At 42.7% G+C, this 24,871-nt stretch overlaps 1 protein-coding gene across 2 annotated transcripts in view; it reads left to right on the top strand.

Moving 5' to 3' along the window:
- The window catches only part of LOC142487143 (cadherin-18-like), a 941,872-nt gene that overhangs the window by 223,389 nt on the left and 693,612 nt on the right, over positions 1–24,871 (top strand). Inside the window, exon 2 of one of the 2 annotated variants that reach the window (XM_075585917.1) lies at positions 21,428–21,487. The exons of the other annotated variant lie outside the window; for it this stretch is intronic. The gene's annotated coding sequence lies outside the window, so the exon portion shown is untranslated. The remainder of the gene's footprint in view (positions 1–21,427; positions 21,488–24,871) is intronic. 2 annotated transcript variants of the gene reach the window in all.

Here is a 24,871-nt window from a genome sequence, read left to right on the forward strand (position 1 = left end):
AGAAAACACTTTTGTGATGCTATAGAAAGGCTGTTCTATATAGATATACTGTACAGATGTTGCAGACAGTATTGTACCCGGAGAGTCCTGCTTTCTGCTCCTGCCATCAGCCTCTGCCTCCTACTCTAAACTCTCCCTTCCTCTCTCCTCACTGATTGACAATACCATTGCCAAGCTTTAAGCACTGCAGCCCCCCTCCCCTTCACTAACCCGCGCCAGTGAAGCAGGATTGGACGGTGCTGTAACCTCCTGAAACACTGACAGCTTAATTAACACAGGTGCTGGTGGGGATTTCTGCACTATCCTCCCCATGAGGTTGCGCCCAAGGAAGCTGCCCTGCTCAACACCCCCACCCCTAGTTCTGCCTATCAATACACTGTATATACAAAAAAAAACTTGATAGCATTACTTTAATGGTTTCAATTGATGTTACAGTCAAGTTTAAAAAAATACTTGATCTTTGATGAAGAACAGGCGGTATATTTAGTCTATAGACAATTGCTCTATCTTCATATTACTTCTTATATAATCCTTGTGTGTATTTAGTTCTTACTGTACTTAGTAAATCATGCCAGTGTGGGTTGTTTGTCTCTATAACAATAAACAATCACTTTATGGGTTGTTTTTCCAAGTAGAACTTTAATGATGCATTCAAGACTACACCACGTTGGCTTTTCATTCAATTGAAGTCATTCAGTATAATGTAGCTGGATGTAGAAATTCTTGGTCAGTAACCATACTCACAGATATGATTCCCTGATACAGTTTAGCTTCTGCAGGAAAATAAAATCTACTTAAACGTTGTGATGGTAGGGGCAGTCTGGCACAATATAGTAAAGATTAAAAACACTGGTTACCCCTACCCATCAAGATGGTGACCCATGTACGTTATAAGGTCATAATTGCCATCAAGTACAGCCAAAATACTGCCACCTCTGTTAATATGTGGAATCCAGGTAGCCATTTGTAACGACACGTTTATTTAATGTTCGTGTTTACTGTATGTATTTTATGGGATACATTGTTTGCTGGTCCCGTTTTTCACTTAGTAAGGCCAGTAAACAATGAACCCAAGGTCTATCTGTTGTTTAGGCCCAGGTGCAGTGTTGTGAAACAAAGAGAAGCTAGACTGGGATGCATCAACATGCTCTGAGATAACAAGGATAGAGTATTGTGCTCTCCCAAGCCCCAGCAGTGAAGTGTCTTGCCCCATGGAAGAAATGGAGCTGAAATCGAAGAGTGATGCCCGGCTCATTCCTATTGGCCAGTTCATATTTCATCTCCTTGAGGCCTCTTGGGGCCATACTACACTACTGCACAAGCCCACCACTCTGATTTGTAAATCTTGGGTGAGCCCTAGGTCTTTGATTAGCTCAGTGTAGACAATCCCTTCACTCATTGGTTGACACCTAGTTTTCTATGCTTTCAGATGGAGGCCAGAATTCTATGTAAGATGATGCCGATCAGAATTACACAGTTCTTCGTGGTTAGTCTTGGTGTCTGGATACAACTGTAAATAGGAACTGTGAACTGAGAGGTTGTTATCCTGAGTAACTGCTACAGATGCAGCGGCCATTATTGAAACAAATCACAGCACTATACTCCACGCGGCATGAACTCCGCCAATCGCCCCAGGCACACGTGTTTATCGCGGTTGATTTGTTTGTTTTTTTGAATTTCATGGATTGTGTGCAATTAAATGCAATGAAATGAAGGAATTGTAATGTGTACAGTACTTTGCTACTGTGTTACTTTGTCAATTTCAGGTGTTTAAAAGCCAGAACACTAAAATGCCATTTTATGCACTCACCTGCACTTGCGTCTTAAGGCGTTACGGTTGGAAGAAATCCCACGCCATGACATGGGTATTCCAAGGCATACACCACGTGATTTGTTAAAATAATGGTCGCTGTATCTGTACATCCTAAGATGGAGGGATTCTGGGTAAGCTCACTTCGGCAGCACCCAGCACTTATTGAGCTAGGAGTCCCCTGTAACTTCCTGTCTTGGAGAGTTATGACTGTGTTCCTGCATTTGTGTTGCTCCTTTTTGGCTCTGGCTGGAATAAACCTTGTTTATTTAACCTCCTTGTTCTTATTTATTATTTATTTATTTATAAAATATTTTACCAGGAAGGAATACATTGAGAGTTACCTCTCGTTTTCAAGTATGTCCTGGGCACAGAGTTAAGACAAATAATACATGTTTACAAATACAGTTACATAATGAACACGGTATACATTATATACAAGACATTGCATGCACAGTTAAAGATAATTTGTATTATGGGCGTATGAAACAATTACAGACCACATTAAAATGTGTGACAGCCTTAGATTTGAAAGAACTTAGACTGGTGGTGGATGTAAGAGTCTCCGGTAGGTTGTTCCAGTTTTGGGGTGCACGGTAAGAGAAGGAGGAGCGGCCGGATACTTTGTTGAGCCTTGGGACCATGAACAGTCTTTTGGAGTCTGATCTCAGGTGATAGGTGCTGCATGTGGTAGGGTTGAGGAGCTTGTGCAGGTAGCTGGGTAGCTTGCCCATAAAGAATTTAAAGGCAAGGCAGGAAAGGTGAACTTTGCACCTAGACTCTAGTGATGACCAATCTAGTTCTTTCAGCATTTCGCAGTGATGTGTGTTGTAGTTGCATTGGAGAACAAAACGACAAATTGAATTGTAGAGGGTATCAAGTTTGCTAAGGTGGGTTTGAGGTGCCGAGCCATATACTATGTCTCCATAGTCAATAATTGGCATTAGCACCTGTTGTGCGATACGTTTTCTGACCAGGAGACATAGGGAGGATTTGTTCCTGTAGAGTACCCCTAGTTTGGCATAGGTCTTGGTTGTCAGGGTATTAATGTGCATCCCGAATGTTAAGTGGGAATCAAACCATATGCCCAGGTATTTAAAACTAGTAACAGGAGTTAGGGTGGTGTTAGTGTTGGTTGTAATCTGGAGCTCAGTCGCTGGAAGCTTTAAAAAATTAGTCTTGGTCCCAAACACCATTGTTACAGTCTTGTCAGTGTTTAAAAACAGTTTGTTTTGGGAAATCCAGTTTTCGAATCTGAAAAAGTCAGACTGAAGTATGTGTTGAAGGTCAGAGAGGCTATGGCTGTGTACATATAGGATTGTGTCATCTGCATACATGTGTATTGAGCCTTCCTGACAAGCTGTGGGAAGATCATTGATGAACACTGAGAAGAGTAGGGGCCCCAGAACAAAGCCTTGCGGGACGTCAAAGGTGATAGCCAGGGGGCTAGAGTTAGCGCCAGAGATGGACACATGTTGGGATCTACCTGATAGGTAGGACTGAAACCAGTTTAAAGCATGCTTCCCTATTCCAGAGCTCTGGAGTTTGATGAGCAAGATAGCATGATCAACAGTATCAAAAGCCTTTGCAAAATCTAGGAATACTGCACCAGTGAGTTGACCCCGTTCCATTCCACACTGGATTTCATTGCAAACTTTTAGCAGGGTAGTTACGGTAGAGTGTTTGGGGCGAAAGCCAGATTGTTCTGTCTGGTGCTTGTGATCCCTGTGTAGTCTGGTCTCCAGTGACAAATATATTAAAACAGGAACATTAAATTGAACTTAGAAATGCAAACTCTTAAAACTGAGCTAACAGAGTTGGGCCAATACTTTATATTATAGGGTTAAATCCTCCCTCACACAACTCACATATCACAAACCTAAGGGAAATAAATGGACCAAAAGATAGGGTACTCAGATTACCCATAATAAAAATAACCCAATAATAACCAGACACAATGTTGTTGGTTACAAAATAATATAAATCATCTTATTAAATACAGTACTTACTTTTATATGATAATGCACCTGGGAGGGCAATACATTAGACAACATTGTATATATTATATTATATATATATATATATATATATATATATATATATATATATATATATATATATATATATATTGTGACAGAAACCAGGGGATGGTAATAAATTCCGTATATAGGGCTCCCAGGATACTAGACAGTTTCTATCCTGTTTGGCCTGGGAGTGCAGCCTTATAATACATACACTCCATCCCACAGTTTGGCAAGCGCTGGAACTGAGGGATGAGAGATCCAGACCAGAGTTTGTCTGCTGCCTGATTTCTGTCACCTGTCATGCTAATTAGGAATCAGGTATGAAAGACTGATTTCCTGTTTGCTCTGGGCTCCCCACAAGAGCCAGGAGGCTGGAAGGCTGCTGAACTACAGAGGGGAGAAGCCTCTTCCCCAAACAGGTTCAATCTTTCTGTTCATTTGTGTAAGACTGCAAAAGTACCGTGTTTTGATGTTGGAAGTGGAAAAGCCACTTCCAACCCTGAGTCAGGGATATCTAAGTTAAGTTATCGCTCAGGTGAGCAGCTTTTGTTTTGATCTGTTTTCTGTTGTATGCACTGTGGCAGTCTCAGTGCCTGGGACTGAATAAACCAGGCATAGCCTGTTTAAAGGAACAGTACGTGACGCCTCATCATTTAACCTACCCTAAAAGACCGTGTTCTAAACAGTCCCGGACAAACGACGGAGCCCCGGAGTAAGCCGTTTGTCACATATGGTGGAGAATGCGGGCAGAGCACTAGGGGGTCTGCGGGTTGAAGAACTTTGAAAAAAAAAAAAAAAAAAAAAAAAGTTTTTTTCATCCTCTGCAAACAAGATGGAAGACGTGGTGGGTGCGCTGGTACGCAATGTCGCTGCCCAGAAAGACGCGAATGAAACCCAGCAACAGCTGTTAATAGCCCAGCAAGAAACTAATGCAAACCAGCAGCAGACGAATGCAGCCCAGCAACAGCTGCTAATAGCCCAGCAAGAGATTAATGCCAACCAGCAACAGGCGAATGCCAACCAGCAACAGGCGAATGCAAACCAGCAACAGACGAATGAAGCCCTGCAAAACGCGAATGCAAACCAGCAAGAGACAAACCGCTTACTGAGAGAGGAGCAACAGCGGTTCGCTCAGGGCTTACAGCAGGAACTCGAGATCCTGAGGCGGACTATCAGTAACCTTCCACTGGCAGCGGCAGCCCCAGTACCGAAAATGACCAGGGCAAGCCACTACCTTCAGAAGATGGGACCCTCGGATGATGTGGAAGCCTATCTTCTCACGTTTGAACGCACGGCACAGAGAGAGGGATGGCCAGAAGCTGAGTGGGCTGGTCTAATCGCACCCTTCCTAAGCGGCGAACCCCAGAAGGCTTACTTTGATCTAGAGCCAGCCGAAGCTAACGTCTATGCAAAATTGAAGTTCGAGATCCTCGCCCGCCTCGGCGTAACCACGGCTGTTCGCGCCCAAAGGTTTCACGCATGGTCCTTCACGATGGATAAAGCCACCCGAAGCCAGATGTATGACCTCATCCACCTCGCCCGGAAGTGGCTACAACCCGAGATCAACTCAGCCAGCCACATCGTGGAACGGTTGGTCATGGACCAGTTCTTGAGGAAACTTCCCTCTGCCTTACGCCGTTGGGTCAGTCGGAGTGACCCCCACAATGCGGATGAGCTTGTGGCCCTCGTAGAAAGGTACAATGCAGCAGAAGAGCACCCGCAACCCACAGTCGTGGAGCAACCCCACTACCCGAGGTTCCAGGACTCTTCCAGAGACGGTAAAAGGGTACCGGGGTTAAGGGGCGCTGAAGAGCGGCGACCACCTTCACGCAGCACCAGCAACAGTGGTTCGCACACTAAGGGCAATAGCCAACATGGGGAGCCGGGAAAAGGCTCTAAGTGGGACACAGACTATGTACCTAAATGTGTAAATTGTCATGAGAGGGGCCACACAGCAAAAATCTGCCCACTAAATGATGAGCCCATGCAATGCAACAGCGTGGAACCTTATTCGCTGTTGTCCCAATGTATGGGCCCTAGCCCAGAGGACCCCTTGAATAACCATCTGTGGGCATTTGTAAAGGTTAATGGTAAGAGGCTTCGGGCACTTCTTGACTCTGGGAGCATGGTCACACTAGTGTCCGAATACCTCTTGCCCATTAAGAAGAAACAGGGAAACAGTTCACAAAGAGTGGCAATTTGTTGTATACATGGGGATAATCATGAATATTCCACTGTTGATGTTTTTTTTGAAACAGAGTTTGGTTCTTTAGATTTCAAGGTGGGTATTGTACCCAAACTGGCACATGATGTGTTAATAGGGACCGACTTTCCCCATTTTCTAAAAATGTGGTCCCCCGCTCAGAATAGCGCCCAGAGTTCAATAGCGGACCATAACGAAGTATTAGAAGAAACAAATCCTTTCCCTTTTTCAGAAATGGAGGTTGACGAGGGCCCAAATAAGAAGGGGGAAAAGGAGGAGTGCTGTAAAATTCCCTTCCCCATCACTACTTTGGTAGGGAATACCCCAAATCAAGATGTTGAGCAGACACTTACCACCCCAGAACCGGATAAGACCCTCGCTGACCAAGAGGTCAGTCCTGGGAGTTTTAAGAAGGCCCAGTGGGAGGACCCCACATTAGCGGTAGCAAGGGGAAATATACGGGACCAGAATAGTACTCCTGGCCAACCAGATAGGTCACTTGCTTACCCCTACTTCGAGGTAGAGAACGACCTAGTATATCGGGTTGATAAAAGGAAATCAGTTACAACTAAACAATTGTTGGTACCACGGACATTCCGTAACGTAGTATTACACCTCGCACATAGTCATCCATTGGGGGGACACCTAGGGGTGGAAAAGACAAAAGAAAAGGTTCTCCGAAGCTTCTATTGGCCTGGGGTTCTGGCAGAAATTACGAATTATTGTTCCTCATGCCCAGAATGTCAGATCACTGCCCCGTTCAAGGCGTACCGCAGCCCATTGGTACCCCTTCCCATAATAGAGGTACCATTTGACCGGATTGCTATGGATCTAGTAGGACCCCTAATAAAGTCTGCTAGGGGACATCAGCATATATTGGTAATATTAGATTATGCCACCCGATATCCGGAGGCAGTTCCCCTACGTAGCACCTCAGCTAAAAACATAGCAAAAGAGTTAGTAGTTCTGTTTTCCCGGGTCGGAATTCCTAAAGAGATTCTATCTGACCAGGGAACACCATTTATGTCCCAAGTAACGAAAGAGCTATGTAAACTCCTAAAAATCAAGCATCTCAGAACCTCAGTCTATCATCCACAAATAGATGGTTTAGTGGAAAGGTTCAATAAAACCTTAAAGAGCATGTTACGGCGGGCGGTTGATAAAGATGGGAAAAACTGGGATTGTTTGTTACCGTACCTGTTATTTGCCATTAGGGAAGTTCCCCAATCATCCACTGGCTTCTCCCCGTTTGAACTATTGTATGGCCGACACCCAAGGGGCTTACTGGATATAGCCAAAGAGACTTGGGAACACGAGGTTACCCCTTAAAGAAGTGTAATAGAGCATGTTGCCCAGATGCAGGACCGCATTGCTGCAGTCCTACCCATAGTGAGGGAACACATGGAGAAAGCTCAAGAAGCACAGAGGAATACATATAATAAGGGTGCTAGGGTCAGAATTTTTTCTCCAGGTGATAGGGTACTAGTTCTGGTTCCCACCGTGGAGAGTAAATTCCTTGCTAAATGGCATGGGCCATATGAGGTCTTGGAAAGAGTGGGAGAAGTAAATTATAAGGTAAGACAGCCAGGTAGGAGGAAACCTGAGCAAATTTACCATATAAACCTACTCAAGCCCTGGAAAGATAGAGAAGTCTTGTTAACCCTAGTACCCCCAGGTCCGTCAGAGAATCAAGAAACTGACCCAGAGGTTAGCATAGCTGAAACCCTGTCTGTTCATCAGAAACGAGAGGTTCAGAATTTAGTGAAAAGAAACAAAGAAATCTTCTCTATACGGCCAGGTAGAACTAGCGTAATTGAACATGACCTAGTCTCTGAACCGGGGGTCCGAGTTAACCTTAAACCGTACCGAATCCCAGAGGCCAAAAGAAAGGCTATAAGTTTAGAGGTTAAAAAAATGCTAAAACTAGGTGTAATTGAGGAATCCCAAAGTGGGTGGAACAGCCCTATAGTCTTAGTCCCAAAGCCAGATGGTACAACAAGGTTTTGTAATGACTACCGGAAACTAAACGCGGTGTCAAAATTTGATACTTATCCTATGCCCAGGGTAGATGAACTTGTAGAGAGACTGGGCAAAGCCCGATATCTCACAACCCTAGACCTAACAAAAGGGTACTGGCAGGTTCCCCTCACAGAAAGGGCAAAAGAAAAGACAGCCTTCTCAACCCCAGACGGCCTCTTTCAGTATAAGGTGTTGCCTTTTGGCTTACATGGAGCTCCCGCCACATTCCAAAGAATGATGGATAAAATTTTAAAACCACATGCTCGGTATGCTGCCGCCTACCTGGATGATGTGGTAATCCATAGTGAAGATTGGCAATCCCACCTTCCAAAGGTCCAAGCTGTGCTTGACGCAGTCCGGTCTGCTGGACTAACTGCTAACCCCGCTAAATGCACTATTGGTCTGGAGGAGGCCAAGTATCTGGGATATTCTATTGGCAGAGGTTTACTCAAACCCCAAACACTCAAAGTGGAGGCGATACAAAATTGGCCAAGGCCAGTTACAAAAAAACAAGTAAGGACCTTTTTGGGGTTAATTGGGTACTATAGAAGGTTTATTCCCAATTTTGCAACTAAGGCAACCCCACTAACTGACCTCACAAAAGCAAGAGGACCGCTAATGGTAAAGTGGTCCCCCGAAACCGAACAGGCCTTTAGAAGCCTGAAAGAAGCTCTCTGTGCCCAACTAGTGTTGGTCACACCTGACTTCTCCAAAGAGTTCGTAGTCCAAACCGACGCATCTGAGGTAGGGCTGGGGGCGGTACTCTCCCAGGAGTCTCAAGGTGAGGAGCACCCCATCCTTTATTTAAGTAGGAAACTAAATCCCCAGGAGAAAAATTACTCCATAGTAGAGAAAGAGTGTCTCGCAATAAAGTGGGCTGTAGAGACGCTCAAATACTACCTGTTGGGGAGAAAATTCCGGTTGGTCACAGATCATGCACCCCTTACCTGGATGTGTCAAAACAGGGAAAAGAATGCTAGAGTGACCAGGTGGTTCCTAAGCCTACAACCCTTTAAATTTTCTGTGGAACACAGGTCAGGGCACAAACATGGCAATGCTGACGGGTTGTCAAGGATGCACTCCCTAATATCCATGGTCGCTCATCCCTCGAGGTCTGAGCTGGGGGGGAGGATATGTGACAGAAACCAGGGGATGGTAATAAATTCCGTATATAGGGCTCCCAGGATACTAGACAGTTTCTATCCTGTTTGGCCTGGGAGTGCAGCCTTATAATACATACACTCCATCCCACAGTTTGGCAAGCGCTGGAACTGAGGGATGAGAGATCCAGACCAGAGTTTGTCTGCTGCCTGATTTCTGTCACCTGTCATGCTAATTAGGAATCAGGTATGAAAGACTGATTTCCTGTTTGCTCTGGGCTCCCCACAAGAGCCAGGAGGCTGGAAGGCTGCTGAACTACAGAGGGGAGAAGCCTCTTCCCCAAACAGGTTCAATCTTTCTGTTCATTTGTGTAAGACTGCAAAAGTACCGTGTTTTGATGTTGGAAGTGGAAAAGCCACTTCCAACCCTGAGTCAGGGATATCTAAGTTAAGTTATCGCTCAGGTGAGCAGCTTTTGTTTTGATCTGTTTTCTGTTGTATGCACTGTGGCAGTCTCAGTGCCTGGGACTGAATAAACCAGGCATAGCCTGTTTAAAGGAACAGTACGTGACGCCTCATCATTTAACCTACCCTAAAAGACCGTGTTCTAAACAGTCCCGGACAAACGACGGAGCCCCGGAGTAAGCCGTTTGTCACAATATATATATATATATATATATATATATATATATATATATATATATATATAATATATACAATGTTGTCTAATGTATATATTTGTTTATATTTATTTATATTTGTGTATATATATATATATATATATATATATATATATATATATATATATATATATATATATAGCTTTTTGCTTTAGCTGTTGCATATGCCTGTATACCTAAAAACTAAAAAATGCTAGACAATTATATATATATATATATATATATATATATATATATATAATTGTCTGGCATTTTTTAGTTTTTAGGTATACAGGCATATGCAACAGCTATAGCAAAAAGCTATATATTTATATATATATATATATATATATATATATATATATATATATATATATATATTGTGACAAACGGCTTACTCCGGGGCTCCGCCGTCTGTCCGGGACTGTTAGAACACGGTCTTTTAGGGTAGGTTAAATGATGAGACGTCACGTACTGTTCCTTTAAACAGGCTATACCTGGTTTATTCAGTCCCAGGCACTGGGACTGCTACAGTGTAAACAGAAAACAAATCCAAACAAAAAGCTGCTCGTCTGAGCGATAACTTAAAACTTAGATGTCCCTGACTCAGAGTTGGAAGTGGCTTGTCCACTTCCACCAACAAAATAAGTACCTTTGCAGTCTTTAGACAAACTAACAGAATGAATGAAGCGATTTGGGAAAGAGGCTTTCTCACCCCTCTGCAGTTCAGCAGCCTCCCAGGCTCTTGGGCGGGGCCCAGAGGAAACAGGAAACAGGTCTTATATACCTGAACTCTAATCAGCATGACAGGTGACAGAAAACAGGCAGCAGACAAACTGTGGAATGGAGTGCCTGTACTACGAGGCTGCCCTGTTCAGCTTAGACAGGACAGAAACTGTTCAGTATCCTGGGAGCCCTGTATATGGAGTTTATTACCAACCCCTGGTTTCTGTCACATATCCTCCCCCCCAGCTCAGACCTCGAGGGGTGAGCGACCATGGATATTAGGGAGTGCATCCTTGACAACCCGTCGGCATTGCCATGTTTGTGCCCCGACCTGTGTTCCACAGAAAATTTAAAGGGCTGTAGGCTTAGGAACCACCTGGTCACCCTAGCGTTCTTCTCCCTATTTTGACACATCCAGGTAAGGGGTGCATGATCTGTGACCAATCGGAACTTTCTCCCCAACAGATAATACTTGAGTGTCTCTACAGCCCACTTTATTGCGAGACACTCTTTCTCGACTATGGAGTAATTTTTCTTCTGGGGATTTAGTTTCCTACTTAAATAAAGGATGGGGTGCTCCTCCCCTTGAGACTCCTGGGAGAGTACCGCCCCCAGCCCTACCTCAGATGCGTCGGTTTGGACTACGAACTCTTTGGAGAAGTCAGGTGTGACCAACACTGGTTGGGCACAGAGAGCTTCTTTCAGGCTTCTAAAGGCCTGTTCGGCTTCGGGGGACCACTTTACCATTAGCGGTCCTCTTGCTTTTGTGAGGTCGGTTAGTGGGGTTGCCTTAGTTGCAAAATTGGGAATAAACCTCCTATAGTAGCCAATTAACCCCAAAAAGGTCCTTACTTGTTTTTTTGTGACTGGCCTTGGTCAATTTTGTATCGCCTCTACTTTGAGTGTTTGTGGTTTGAGTAACCCTCTACCAATAGAATACCCCAGATACTTGGCCTCCTCCAGACCAATAGTGCATTTAGCGGGGTTAGCAGTTAGTCCAGCAGACCGAACTGCGTCGAGCACAGCTTGGACCTTTGGAAGGTGGGACTGCCAATCTTCACTATGGATTACCACATCATCCAGGTAGGCGGCAGCATACCGAACATGTGGTTTTAAAATTTTATCCATCATTCTTTGGAATGTGGCGGGAGCTCCATGTAAGCCAAAAGGCAGCACCTTATATTGAAAGAGGCCGTCTGGGGTTGAGAAGGCTGTTTTTTCTTTTGCCCTTTCTGTGAGGGGAACCTGCCAGTACCCTTTTGTTAGGTCTAGGGTTGTGAGATATCGGGCTTTGCCCAGTCTCTCTACAAGTTCATCCACCCTGGGCATAGGATAAGTATCAAATTTTGACACCGCATTTAGTTTCCGGTAGTCATTACAAAACCTTGTTGTACCGTCTGGCTTTGGGACTAAAACTATAGGGCTGTTCCACCCACTTTTGGATTCCTCAATTACGCCTAGTTTTAGCATTTTTTTAACCTCTAAACTTATAGCCTCTCTCTTGGCCTCTGGGATTCGGTACGGTTTAAGGTTAACTCGGACCCCCGGTTCAGAGACTATGTCATGTTTAATTACGTTAGTTTTACCTGGCTGTGTAGAGAAGATTTATTTGTTCCTTCTCACTAAACTCTGGACCTCTCGTTTCTGATGCACGGACAGTGTTTCAGCTATGCTAACCTCTGGGTCAGTTTCTTGATTCTCTGACGGACCTGGGGGTACTAGGGTTAACAAGACCTCTCTATCTTTCCAGGGCTTGAGTAGGTTTATATGGTAAATTTGCTCAGGTTTCCTCCTACCTGGCTGCCTTACCCTATAATTTACTTCTCCCACTCTTTCCAAGACCTCATATGGCCCATGCCATTTAGCAAGGAATTTACTCTCCACGGTGGGAACCAGAACTAGTACCCTATCACCTGGAAAAAAAATTCTGACCCTAGCACCCTTATTATACGTATTCCTTTGTGCTTCTTGAGCTTTCTCCATGTGTTCCCTCACTATGGGTAGGACTGCAGCAATGCGGTCCTGCATCTGGGCAACATGCTCTATTACACTTCTGTAAGGGGTAACCTCGTGTTCCCAAGTTTCTTTGGCTATATCCAGTAAGCCCCTTGGATGTCGGCCATACAATAGTTCAAACGGGGAGAAGCCTGTGGATGACTGGGGAACTTCCCTAATGGCAAATAACAGGTATGGTAACAAACAGTCCCAGTTTTTCCCATCCTTATCGACCGCCCGGCGTAACATGCTCTTTAAGGTTTTATTGAACCTTTCCACTAAACCATCTGTTTGTGGATGATAGACTGAGGTTCTGAGATGCTTGATTTTTAGGAGTTTACATAGCTCTTTTGTTACTTGGGACATAAATGGTGTTCCCTGGTCAGATAAGATCTCTTTAGGAATTCCGACCCGGGAAAACAGAAGTACTAACTCTTTTGCTATGTTTTTAGCAGAGGTGCTACGTAGGGGAACTGCCTCCGGATATCGGGTAGCATAATCTAATATTACCAATATATGCTGATGTCCCCTAGCAGACTTTATTAGGGGTCCTACTAGATCCATAGCAATCCGGTCAAATGGTACCTCTATTATGGGAAGGGGTACCAATGGGCTGCGGTATGCTTTGAACGGGGCGGTGATCTGACATTCTGGGCATGAGGAACAATAGTTTGTAATTTCTGCCAGAACCCCAGGCCAATAAAAGCTTCGGAGAACCTTTTCTTTTGTCTTTTCCACCCCTAGGTGTCCCCCCAATGGATGACTATGTGCGAGGTGTAATACTACGTTACGGAATGTCCGTGGTACCAACAATTGTTTAGTTGTAACTGATTTTCTTTTATCAACCCGATATACTAGGTCGTTCTCTACCTCGAAGTAGGGGTAAGCAAGTGACCTATCTGGTTGGCCATGAGTACTATTCTGGTCCCGTATATTTCCCCTTGCTAGCGCTAATGTGGGGTCCTCCCACTGGGCCTTCTTAAAACTCCCAGGACTGACCTCTAGGTCAGCGAGGGTCTTATCCTGTACTGGGGTGGTAAGTGCCTGATCAACATCTTGATTTGGGGTATTCCCTACCAAAGTAGTGATGGGGAAGGGAATTTCACAGCACTCCTCCTTTTCCCCCTTCTTATTTGGGCCCTCGTCATCCATTTCTGAAAAAGGGAAAGGATTTGTTTCTTCTAACACTTCGTTATGGTCCGCTATTGAACTCTGGGCGCTATTCTGAGCTGGGGACCACATTTTTAGAAAATGGGGAAAGTCGGTCCCTATTAACACATCATGTGCCAGTTTGGGTACAACACCCACCTTGATATCTAAAGAACCAAATTCTGTTTAAAAAAAAACATCAACAGTGGAATATTCATGATTATCCCCATGTATACAACAAATTGCCACTCTTTGTGAACTGTTTACCTGTTTCTTCTTAATGGGCAATAGGTATTCGGACACTAGTGTGACCATGCTCCCAGAGTCAAGAAGTGCCCGAACCCTCTTACCATTAACCTTTACAAATGCCCACAGATGGTTATTCAAGGGGTCCTCTGGGCTAGGGCCTTTACATTGGGACAACAGCGAATAAGGTTCCACGCTGTTGCATTGCATGGGCTCATCATTTAGTGGGCAGATTTTTGCTGTGTGGCCCCTCTCATGACAATTTACACATTTAGGTACATAGTCTGTGTCCCACTTAGAGCCTTTTCCCGGCTCCCCATGTTGGCTATTGCCCTTAGTGTGCGAACCACTGTTGCTGGAGCGGCGTGAAGGTGGTCGCCGCTCTTCAGCGCCCCTTAACCCCGGTACCCTTTTACCGTCTCTGGAAGAGTCCTGGAACCTCGGGTAGTGGGGTTGCTCCACGACTGTGGGTTGCGGGTGCTCTTCTGCTGCACTGTACCTTTCTACAAGGGCCACAAGCTCATCCGCATTGTGGGGGTCACTCCGACTGACCCAACGACGTAAGGCTGAGGGAAGTTTCCTCAAGAACTGGTCCATGACCAACCGTTCCACGATGTGGCTTGCTGAGTTGATCTCGGGTTGTAGCCACTTCCGGGCGAGGTGGATGAGGTCATACATCTGGCTTCGGGTGGCTTTATCCATCGTGAAGGACCATGCGTGAAACCTTTGGGCACGAACAGCCGTGGTTACGCCGAGGCGGGCGAGGATCTCGAACTTCAACTTTGCATAGACGTTAGCTTCGGCTGGCTCTAGATCAAAGTAAGCCTTCTGGGGTTCGCCGCTTAGGAAGGGTGCGATTAGACCAGCCCACTCAGCTTCTGGCCATCCCTCTCTCTGTGCCGTGCGTTCAAACGTGAGAAGATAGGCTTCCACATCATCCAAGGGTCCCATCTTCTGAAGGTAGTGGCTTGCCCTGGTCATTTTCGGAACTGGGGCTGCCGCTGCCAGTGGAAGGTTACGGATAGTCCCCCTCAGGATCTCGAGTTCCTGCTGTAAGCCCTGAGCGAACCGCTGTTGCTCCTCTCTCAGCAAGCGGTTTGTCTCTTGCTGGTGTGCATTCGCGTTTTGCAGGGCTTCATTCGTCTGTTGCTGGTTTGCATTCGTCTGTTGCTGGTTTGCATTAGTTTTTTGCTGGGCTATTAATAGCTGTTGCTGGGTTTCATTCGCGTCTTTCTGGGCAGCGACATTGCGTACCAGCGCACCCACCACGTCTTCCATCTTGTTTGCAGAGGATGAAAAAAACTTTTTTTTTTTTTTTTTTTTCAAAGTTCTTCAACCCGCAGACCCCCTAGTGCTCTGCCCGCATTCTCCACCATATGTGACAAACGGCTTACTCCGGGGCTCCGCCGTCTGTCCGGGACTGTTAGAACACGGTTTTTTAGGGTAGGTTAAATGATGAGACGTCACGTACTGTTCCTTTAAACAGGCTATACCTGGTTTATTCAGTCCCAGGCACTGGGACTGCTACAGTGTAAACAGAAAACAAAGCCAAACAAAAAGCTGCTCGTCTGAGCGATAACTTAAAACTTAGATGTCCCTGACTCAGAGTTGGAAGTGGCTTGTCCACTTCCACCAACAAAATAAGTACCTTTGCAGTCTTTAGACAAACTAACAGAATGAATGAAGCGATTTGGGAAAGAGGCTTTCTCACCCCTCTGCAGTTCAGCAGCCTCCCAGGCTCTTGGGCGGGGCCCAGAGGAAACAGGAAACAGGTCTTATATACCTGAACTCTAATCAGCATGACAGGTGACAGAAAACAGGCAGCAGACAAACTGTGGAATGGAGTGCCTGTACTACGAGGCTGCCCTGTTCAGCTTAGACAGGACAGAAACTGTTCAGTATCCTGGGAGCCCTGTATATGGAGTTTATTACCAACCCCTGGTTTCTGTCACAATATATATATGCTTTTTTTGCTTTAGCTGTTGCATATGCCTGTATACCTAAAAACTGCTAGACAATTAGATCAAATTGCTATACATATTTAAATAATACCGTATACAGTAGCAACAATGCACAGTGAATTATTATGGTGGTAACTTTTGAATCAAGATGGTTACACTATATACAATAAGGTAAACACAGAAAAGCTTATATTTCTTACGCATATAAGAGAAAGTTCAATTTAAGTAATGGGGTTTCAGGAAATATTTTTTAATACATGGACTACAATTTGTAAACAATATCGTATGAAAACCATTGGGGACATGTTTTAAAATGTAAAATGACTACTGTACTGTATGTGGCACTGCAAGTGCCTTAAATGAAAATGAAAATGGTACTCTATGACAGAGATTTCTTTCTCAATTACTGTAGGCAAATATTCTACCTGCTCTAGCTGTACAAGCTTGGTACATCTTTTAGATTTTCCAGTTCATTACACGAGAGACAGGACATGTAAATCTCCTGTATTACTATGAAGTGTTTTTTTCAGCAAATGATTTTATTATTTACAGTACAGTATATCAGTAGTTCTGAAGAGGAATGTGTGATCATCCTAAACAGACTTTGTGCACAGCAAATTATTCTTATTTCTTTTATTTCATTTTTTTGATCAATTTATATTTTTGAATATTACTATTGTGCTTTTTTGTCCTTCTGCATCATAAATATGAAGGTATATTTGTTAATTCGTGTTTACATTGACCATCTTCAACTACATTAAGGCTTTTATTTTTCTGGTTCCACTTGGGAGTGAGCATGTACTCCTGAAATGACTATGCAACACATTTGCTAGGCAGTGCTATATTAGGCTAGGTCCCGTTACCTGCTGCAGCACGACTATGGCATGCGCTGCAGAGACAAGAACTGCCCATCAATGGGGCCAGGCCCTCTACCTACCTTGGCCGCTGTGCTGCGTGGCCAAATTTTACTGAAGAAAGTAAAACTGTCTTCAGAACTGGTGACGGAGCACTGGCCACGCCCCCCAGCGATTCAGCCAATGAGGGTGAACCTGCCGAACGACGTCATGGCCACGCCGCCATTACGCCCACCCCATCTTTCCCCCCACAGCTCAGTGCAGATCTCAGCTGCACATGCTGCCAACTTGGCAGGTGCGTGTGCAGCGCCGATACTAGGGCCGCAGCCTTATAAGAAACATTCAGGCACTGGAAGAAAAAATGGCCTTAAAGGGCCATAGTTACTAAGTAGTACTACTCCATAAGATGCCTTTCTGTACCGATAGAAGTCTTACATTCCATTCACTTTAATGGGCCATACGCGTAAATATTTAGGAAACAGGGTCAGGTGTTATATGGAGTAGCAATGCTTAGTAAATATGGTCCTATATGGTGAGGAATAATCGAGAGTCTATGGGGTATGTATCAAAAGGGGTAAAATAAGAGCAAAGTAGTATGTCTGATAGTATACAATCTGTTTTTTTGCTTGAATAAATAGTTTTTCCTGCATCTGGGAGAATTTGATACATAACCTCCAAATATTGAGGCAGAATCAATGCAATTCTGGGACAAAACATTGGTACCATATGCATCAAAGGGTAAATGACATTGAAATTAAAATATTTTTTTATTTGAAACCTCTGGATATTTCTATTTGCCCAAGAAATGCACCACTTCTGCTTGATACATAATGGGGTTTTATTGTTCAAAGGAGCAAACAGCCCAAAACTCCCAATGACTTGACCCATTCTTGAATAAGCCCCATCAGGGGTTCATTTATTGAAATATCCTGACTGAAAAACTGGGGTCACACCAGTGCTAAAGAAATTGCATTAGATTTATCAGAGAAAACTCCCATTGGTTCAATGGAATTATTTTTCTTAAATTAAAACACCTGGTGCTGTTTTAGCTCTGGTTTTACTCCATTTTTGCAACTGCGAGACGTTAGAAAATAAATCCCATAAACACTTTTATGTAATTAAGACTTGAAAAATAACACTGATTTTCTTTAGTGACTGTTGATTGGAAGAACGTACCTGGATGTGCATCAAAGTCTTCTAACTGAAAATCTGGTGCAACAAATAGCAACACGTGTCATAGAGAAAAAAAAAATTGAAATCAATAATACTTTTTGCAATAATAAATGTAGTGCTTTTTTTTAGTAGGTTAGTATGAAACTAGATGGAGGGATTGGTTTTGTGAGAATATTCCAATTTTGTATTTGACATTACTTCACGGGTTTAATCTCAGTATATTCACACTTATCTCTATCAAGTTTGTGCCTAATACTCCTTTTTTCCATCTAGTGCCTAACGGTTTGGAAACAGTGATTGTAAATCTTCAGCTGGTCGCTAAATTTTTTAATGTTCCATTAATGTCAATTTAACGTATCCATATCTGTAACGCATATTCCCAACGGTGCTTAACGCAAGTGTGTCCTGGCATTTTCCTTAAAAATAACAAATTGATAAATGTTAATGGACATTAGGCTTACTCATATGCAAAAAATGGAAATCCTCAGACCTCCGTTAAAGTTAGCACATGATAATAACACTACGATACTTAGCACCTTCCAAAAGTTGCCCTTACTTATATCGAGACCCTGATTATCATTGAGTTATTTACTGGGATAGCCCAAAAGCAGTGTAATGAGTATAGGACCTTTCATTTAAAAAATGTTACATGTGTCGTACAAATATATTATACAGTCATTATTAAATTATATACCATTTAATTACTGATGCAGCGGCTGTTATTCAAACACATCACGCAGTAATTAATGCTGGAAACCGTGATCATAACGGGGACAAAGTTCGCAGTATTTAAAGAAATGACCGCAGCACATTAGATGTCCAAAGCAGGGACCCCTGCTGTGTGAATGCTACCGGGGTCTGCCTTTGTGTAATAGACGCGCAGTAAGAGAGTCTGAATCAGTCACTCTAACTGTGCGCCTCTAACAGGCGATCGCGGGTTTTTTTTTTAAATTCTAAAATTACAGTTTTGTAGCAGGGGGTCTCCTGAGCTGAACCACATTGATTTCAGGTCCGGTGACCCCCTACTTCCTGAGTTACAGGCCCCGTTATGGGGTGCCGGTACACTCGCCATGTTAAAATGCTGTGGGATCGAAATTAAACAATGTAGAGGGATACCGGCACCCCATAACAGGGCCTGTATCTCGGGAAGTAGGGGGTCCCAAAGGCTGAAATCAACTTTGTTTAGCTCGGAAGACCCCCTGCTCCCCCACACTAGTATCAAAGCCCCTCCCTCCAAATAAAAAAATCATTACCTTAGCGGGTAGCTGCTTAGCTAATGAAGCTGCTTACATTTTATTTTTATTCATAGTGTGCGTGAGCAGGGGGTCTCCTGAGCTGAACAAAGTTGATTTCAGGTCCGGGGACCCCCTACTTCCCAAGTTACAGGCCACGTTATGGGGTGCCCGTATCCCTCTAGTCCCGCGGTCACGTGACCCACAATTTTAACATGGCGGAGATACCGGCACCACATAACGGGGCCTGTAACTCGGGAATTAGGGGGTCCCCGAACCTGAAATCAGCTTTGTTCAGCTCAGGAGACCCCCTGCTCACGCACACTATGAATAAAAATAAAATGTAAGCAGCTTCATTACCTTAGCAGCTACCCGCTAAGGTAATAATTTTTTATTTGGAGGGGGGTGGGGGGTTTGATACTAGTGTGGGGGAGCGGGGGGTCTTCCGAGCTAAACAAAGTTGATTTCAGCCTTGGGGACCCCTACTTCCCGAGATACAGGCCCTGTTATGGGGTGCCGGTATCCCTCTGCATTGTTTAGATTCGATCTCACAGGATTTTAACATGGCGGGTGTACCGGCACCCCATAATGGGGCCTATAACTCAGGAAGTAGGGGGTCCCCGGACCTGAAATCAATGTGGTTCAGCTCCAGAGACCCCCTGCTACAAGACTGTAATTTTAGAATTTTAATAAAACCCCCGCGATCGCCTGTGAGAGGCGCACAGTTAGTGACTGATTCAAACTCTCTTACTGCGCGTCTATTACACAAGAGCAGACGCCGGTAGCATTCACACAGCAGGGGTCCCTGCTTTGGGCATCTAATGTGTCGCGATCATTTTAAAAAAAATAACGCTCCAAAACCCGGGAGAATTAGGGGATTATATCGATTTCCAATTCGAGGCGTGTTCGAATTACGGCCTCTGTATCAGTAAGTGAAAAAGTCCATGTGTAAAAAAAATTCTCAATAGTATTACAAGATTTGCATTAGCTTTTGTTAACGCAAATTAAAATCTTCATTTATTGCCCTGCCTTAATAACGAGCTATAAAGTTGGATTAATGCACATGTGCAGTGTATAGGAGGATGTGTCTCTGAGATATGAAAATAACAGTTAATAGCAATAAGTTTTTCAAGACATAATTTTTGTATCTCATTTTTGTATCTCATTAGCTTTGAGGATCACTGTTAACAAGAAGAATAATAACATAATTTCCCTATTTCTGGAACGTAACGTTATTAAGTCAAAATGACCGGATCTCTGAGGATCTAATTTTCAGATGCTGAATATCTTTGTGTATTTATGTACAGTAGCATATATCAAGAACTTTCATAAATTCTAGGAAGATAAGTATATTTGACCGGGACCTCTTATTTTATCAAGATCACATTGTAATTTTCTAAAAGAACAGGAAGGGGTGGTGCAATAAAGCGCTAATACTAATAAATAAAAATGTGATAAGTGTATGAAATAATCAATAACACTGAATTACCTCCTAAATAAAGGCAAGGCTGTCTGGCAACAACTCTAACCGAACAAGGTTAGGGGTTTACACAGAAAAAAAAATACGAACCGGCGCCTTATGAGTCGATACATATGATTCTTATACAGTCTAATGGGTGGAAGACTCCAAGAAAATCTGTTTGTCCAGTACTTCCACAAGGCTTTATGGATCCACAGCCGTACGTCACGGGATATGTGGAATTAAGCACAATAACAGATCATAGTGTATACTGTTGATGCTTAACAAATACCATACAAAACTCAAAACACACACACACAACGAACACACAACAAACAAACAGCAAGGCTGAAAATAAAAAATAGAGCTATTTAGTCCAACAAATAAAACAAATTAAAATTGCTAAAATATGGAACACAGTGGTGCAGCTGGTCCGTGCTTAAGTGAGCAGCGTGGCAGGCGTGCATTGAATTTGCAAATAGGAGGAGGCTTTTCTCCCTGAGGTCCACCTTCAGTGTCGGAGGATCCATTCCAGAAGTGCGGGGCAGCACTGGAGTGCATCTACAGACACTCCACTGTTATCGGAGGACAAGCAGCACCTCACTGCGTTTGACGCACATTGCCTGTATACTTACTACATTTTGTGAGTAGGATTCTGGTTTTACACCACCGGACCAGCTGCACAACTGTGTTCCATATTTTAGCAATTTTAATTTGGTGGTGGGTTCCCTCAGTATGATTAATTTAGACCACACAGTCTGCTGAATTTGTTTTATTTACTTTCTAATTTGTATTTCTTTTATTCATATTTCAATAGGAGTCAAAACAATATCAGAAACAACAGTGTGCACCAAAAAGATCAGTTGGACTCTGAAAAGTAAGTACACATGTATTTAAAACAAAAAATTCTATAACAAACGAGCATATGAAATATGCTATAAATCTTTGTATTAATATGTTTGAATGGCATTAGATAGCTACAGATGCAGCCACAAGTATCCGATCACTTGCCTTTGAAAACCTGGGGCAATCTCCCAATACACTGCAACATTTCTGTGAGATTTCTGCAGCTAGATTTATGGTCCATTGGATTAACACGGGGGGGGGGGTCCCTACACTCTCATCACTCCCATTCAAACTGAATGGGACTGCGGGGACCCCTGCTGTGTTAATCCGATGGGCCATTAGTCTGGCAGTGGAATCTCACAGATATGTTTCGTTTTTACCCAGGCAACTGATCGGATACTGGTAGCTGCATTTGTATGATAATTATACATTTTGGAAACATGTTTAGAAAAAGCTACAACAGTTTAAGTCAAACAGTGCATAATGAAAAAAAATTGCATCGCTCAGGATCAACAAAGAGGGATGTTGTTTTCTTTTTTATTGGAAACTTTTGATCTCATGGCATTTTTCAAGTAATCCCTATTTTTTGCTTTTGGTTCTAATACAACCTTCCCCCAAAAGAGTTGCATATAAAGCATTTATGTATTATAAGAAACTGCTTTGGGAAACCTCTTGCATTAGGCACTTCTCTAAGTAATACTTGTAAGTAATAAATGTACAGTAATACCAAAAAACAGGTACACACCAGGGTACTAAAACGGAGTGTTCTGGTATTAGTTCATTACAAAGTTGACCACAAGGACAGGTACAAAATCTCTATTCCTGTATACTGTACATAAAAAGTTCACAATATTAAAAAAATAATAACTTGAATTCCCCAAAGATCTTATGTACTTTGGCTGTTACTTGGAAAAAAATAGTTAAACAGAACAAATGAAAGTATAAACATTCCGAATAAGTCAAAAGTTCATATTGATTTATTGATACTCTTGGTTTACTTGGTTCTCTGGGCACATGGGACATGTCATTGTGTATGCTCTTCTATATGGACTTGCACTTTGATACTACCACAAAAAAAAAAAAAAAAAAGGATCTAGTATGGTTTTCTGCTGTTGATGCTCTAATGCAGTAATGCAGATGGTGGTAATATTCATGGTGATAGTGGTGATTATTAGAGATGTGTAAACTTTTTGGAAGATTCAATCTTTTTAGAAAGCAAAAGGTATTCAATTAGTGCGCTTATTGCTTAAAGGCAATGAACATTCCATGTTTAATATAATTGAATTACTTTAGCTTTCAAAATTCAATCAAACTTTAAAAAACAATAAATTAGTCTATACGTTACAAGGTTATGATAGTAACTTTCAACTGCTTGGAGAAGAACTTAATTTTAACCTCCCCAAAAAATATTGAATTTGGGGAAAAAAAAAAAAAAAATATATATATATATATATATATATATATATATATATATATATATAAATACAGTGGTTGACAAATCACCAAAAAATCTACTCGCCACACAAAAAAATCTACTCGCCACCTAGTACCAAACGTGTGCTGCTTGGGCCAATATTTACTCGCCCGGGGGTTAAATCCACTCGCCCGGGGCGAGCAAATGTATAGGTTTGTCGAACACTGTATATATATACACAGTTGTGTGGGAAAAAAAAGTACACCCTCATTGAATTCTATGGTTTTACATATCAGGACATAATAACAATCATCTGTTCCTTAGCAGGTCTTAAAATTAGGTAAATACAACCTCAGATGAACAACAATACATGACATATTACACCGTGTCATGATATATTTAACAAAAATAAAGCCACAATGGAGAAGCCATGTGCGAAAAACTAAGTATACCTTATGATTCAATAGCTTGTAGAACCACCTTTAGCAGCAATAACTTGAAGTAATCGTTTTCTGCATGATTTTATCAGTCTCTCACATCGTTGTGGAGGAATTTCGGCCCACTCTTCTTTACAACGTTGCTTCAGTTCATTGAGGTTTGTGGGCATTTGTTTATGCACAGCTCTCTTAAGGTCCAGGCACAACATTTCAATTGGGTTAAGGTCTGGACTTTGACGGGCCAATTGAAACACCTTGATTCTTTTCTTTTTCAGCCATTCTGTTGTAGATTTGCTGGTGTGCTTGGGATCATTGTCCGGTTGCATGACCCAATTTCGGCCAAGCTTTAGCTGTCGGACAGATGGCCTCACATTTGACTTTAGAATACTTTGGTATACAGAGGAGTTCATGGTCGACTCAATGACTGCAAGGTTCCCAGGTCCTGTGGCTGAAAACAAGCCCAAATCATCACCCCTCCACCACCGTGCTTGAAAGTTGGTATGAGGTGTTTGTGCTGATATGCTGTGTTTGGTTTTCATCAAATGTGGCACTGTGCATTATGGCCAAACATCTCCACTTTGGTCTCATCTGTCCAAAGGACATTGTTCTAGAAGTCTTGTGGTTTGTTCAGAAGCAACTTTGCAAACCTAAGTCGTGCTGCCATGTTGTTTTTAGAGAGAAGAGGCTTTGTCCTGGCAACCCTTCCAAATAAACCATACTTGTTCAGTCTTTTTCTAATTGTACTGTCATGAACTTTAACATTTAACATGCTAACTGAGGCCTGTAGAGGCTGAGATGTAACTCTTGGGTTTTTGCAATTTCTCTGAGCATTGCACGGTCTGACCTTGGGGTGATTTTTGTTGGGACGTCCACTCCTGGGAAGATTGGAAACTGTCTTGAATGTTTTCCACTTTTTGAATAATCTTTCTCACTGTAGAATGAGGGACTTTAAATTGTTTTGAAATTGCCTTATGACCCTTCCCAGATTGATGGGCAGCAACAATTGCTTCTCTAAGATCATTGCTGATGTCTTTTCTCCTTGGCATTGTGTTAACACACACCTGAATGCTCCAGACCAGCAAACTGCTAAAACTTCGGCTTTTATAGAGGTGGTCACACATGCTGAGGATCAATTAATCAAGGGCATTTGATTAAAATCACCTGCTGCTACTTAGCATCTTTACTCCTATGGAAGCAGTAAGGGTGTACTTAGTTTTTCACACATAGCTTCTCCATTTTGGCTTTATTTTTGTTAAAGGTTGTATTTACCTAATTTTAAGACCTGCGAATGAGCAGATGATTGTTATTATGTTCTGATATGTAAAACCATAGAATTCAAAGAGGGTGTACTTTCTTTTTCACACACATATATATATATATATATATATATATATATATATATATATATATATATATATATATATATATATATATATATACATATATATACATATATACATACACATACAAATACACACACACACACACACACACACACAAATAGACTCCGCATACACACCTCTGATATAGGGTATTACCAAGACAAAAGAATAAACTCTAAATT

The sequence above is a fragment of the Ascaphus truei genome, chromosome 2, assembly GCF_040206685.1.
Source record: "Ascaphus truei isolate aAscTru1 chromosome 2, aAscTru1.hap1, whole genome shotgun sequence".
NCBI lineage: Eukaryota > Metazoa > Chordata > Amphibia > Anura > Ascaphidae > Ascaphus > Ascaphus truei.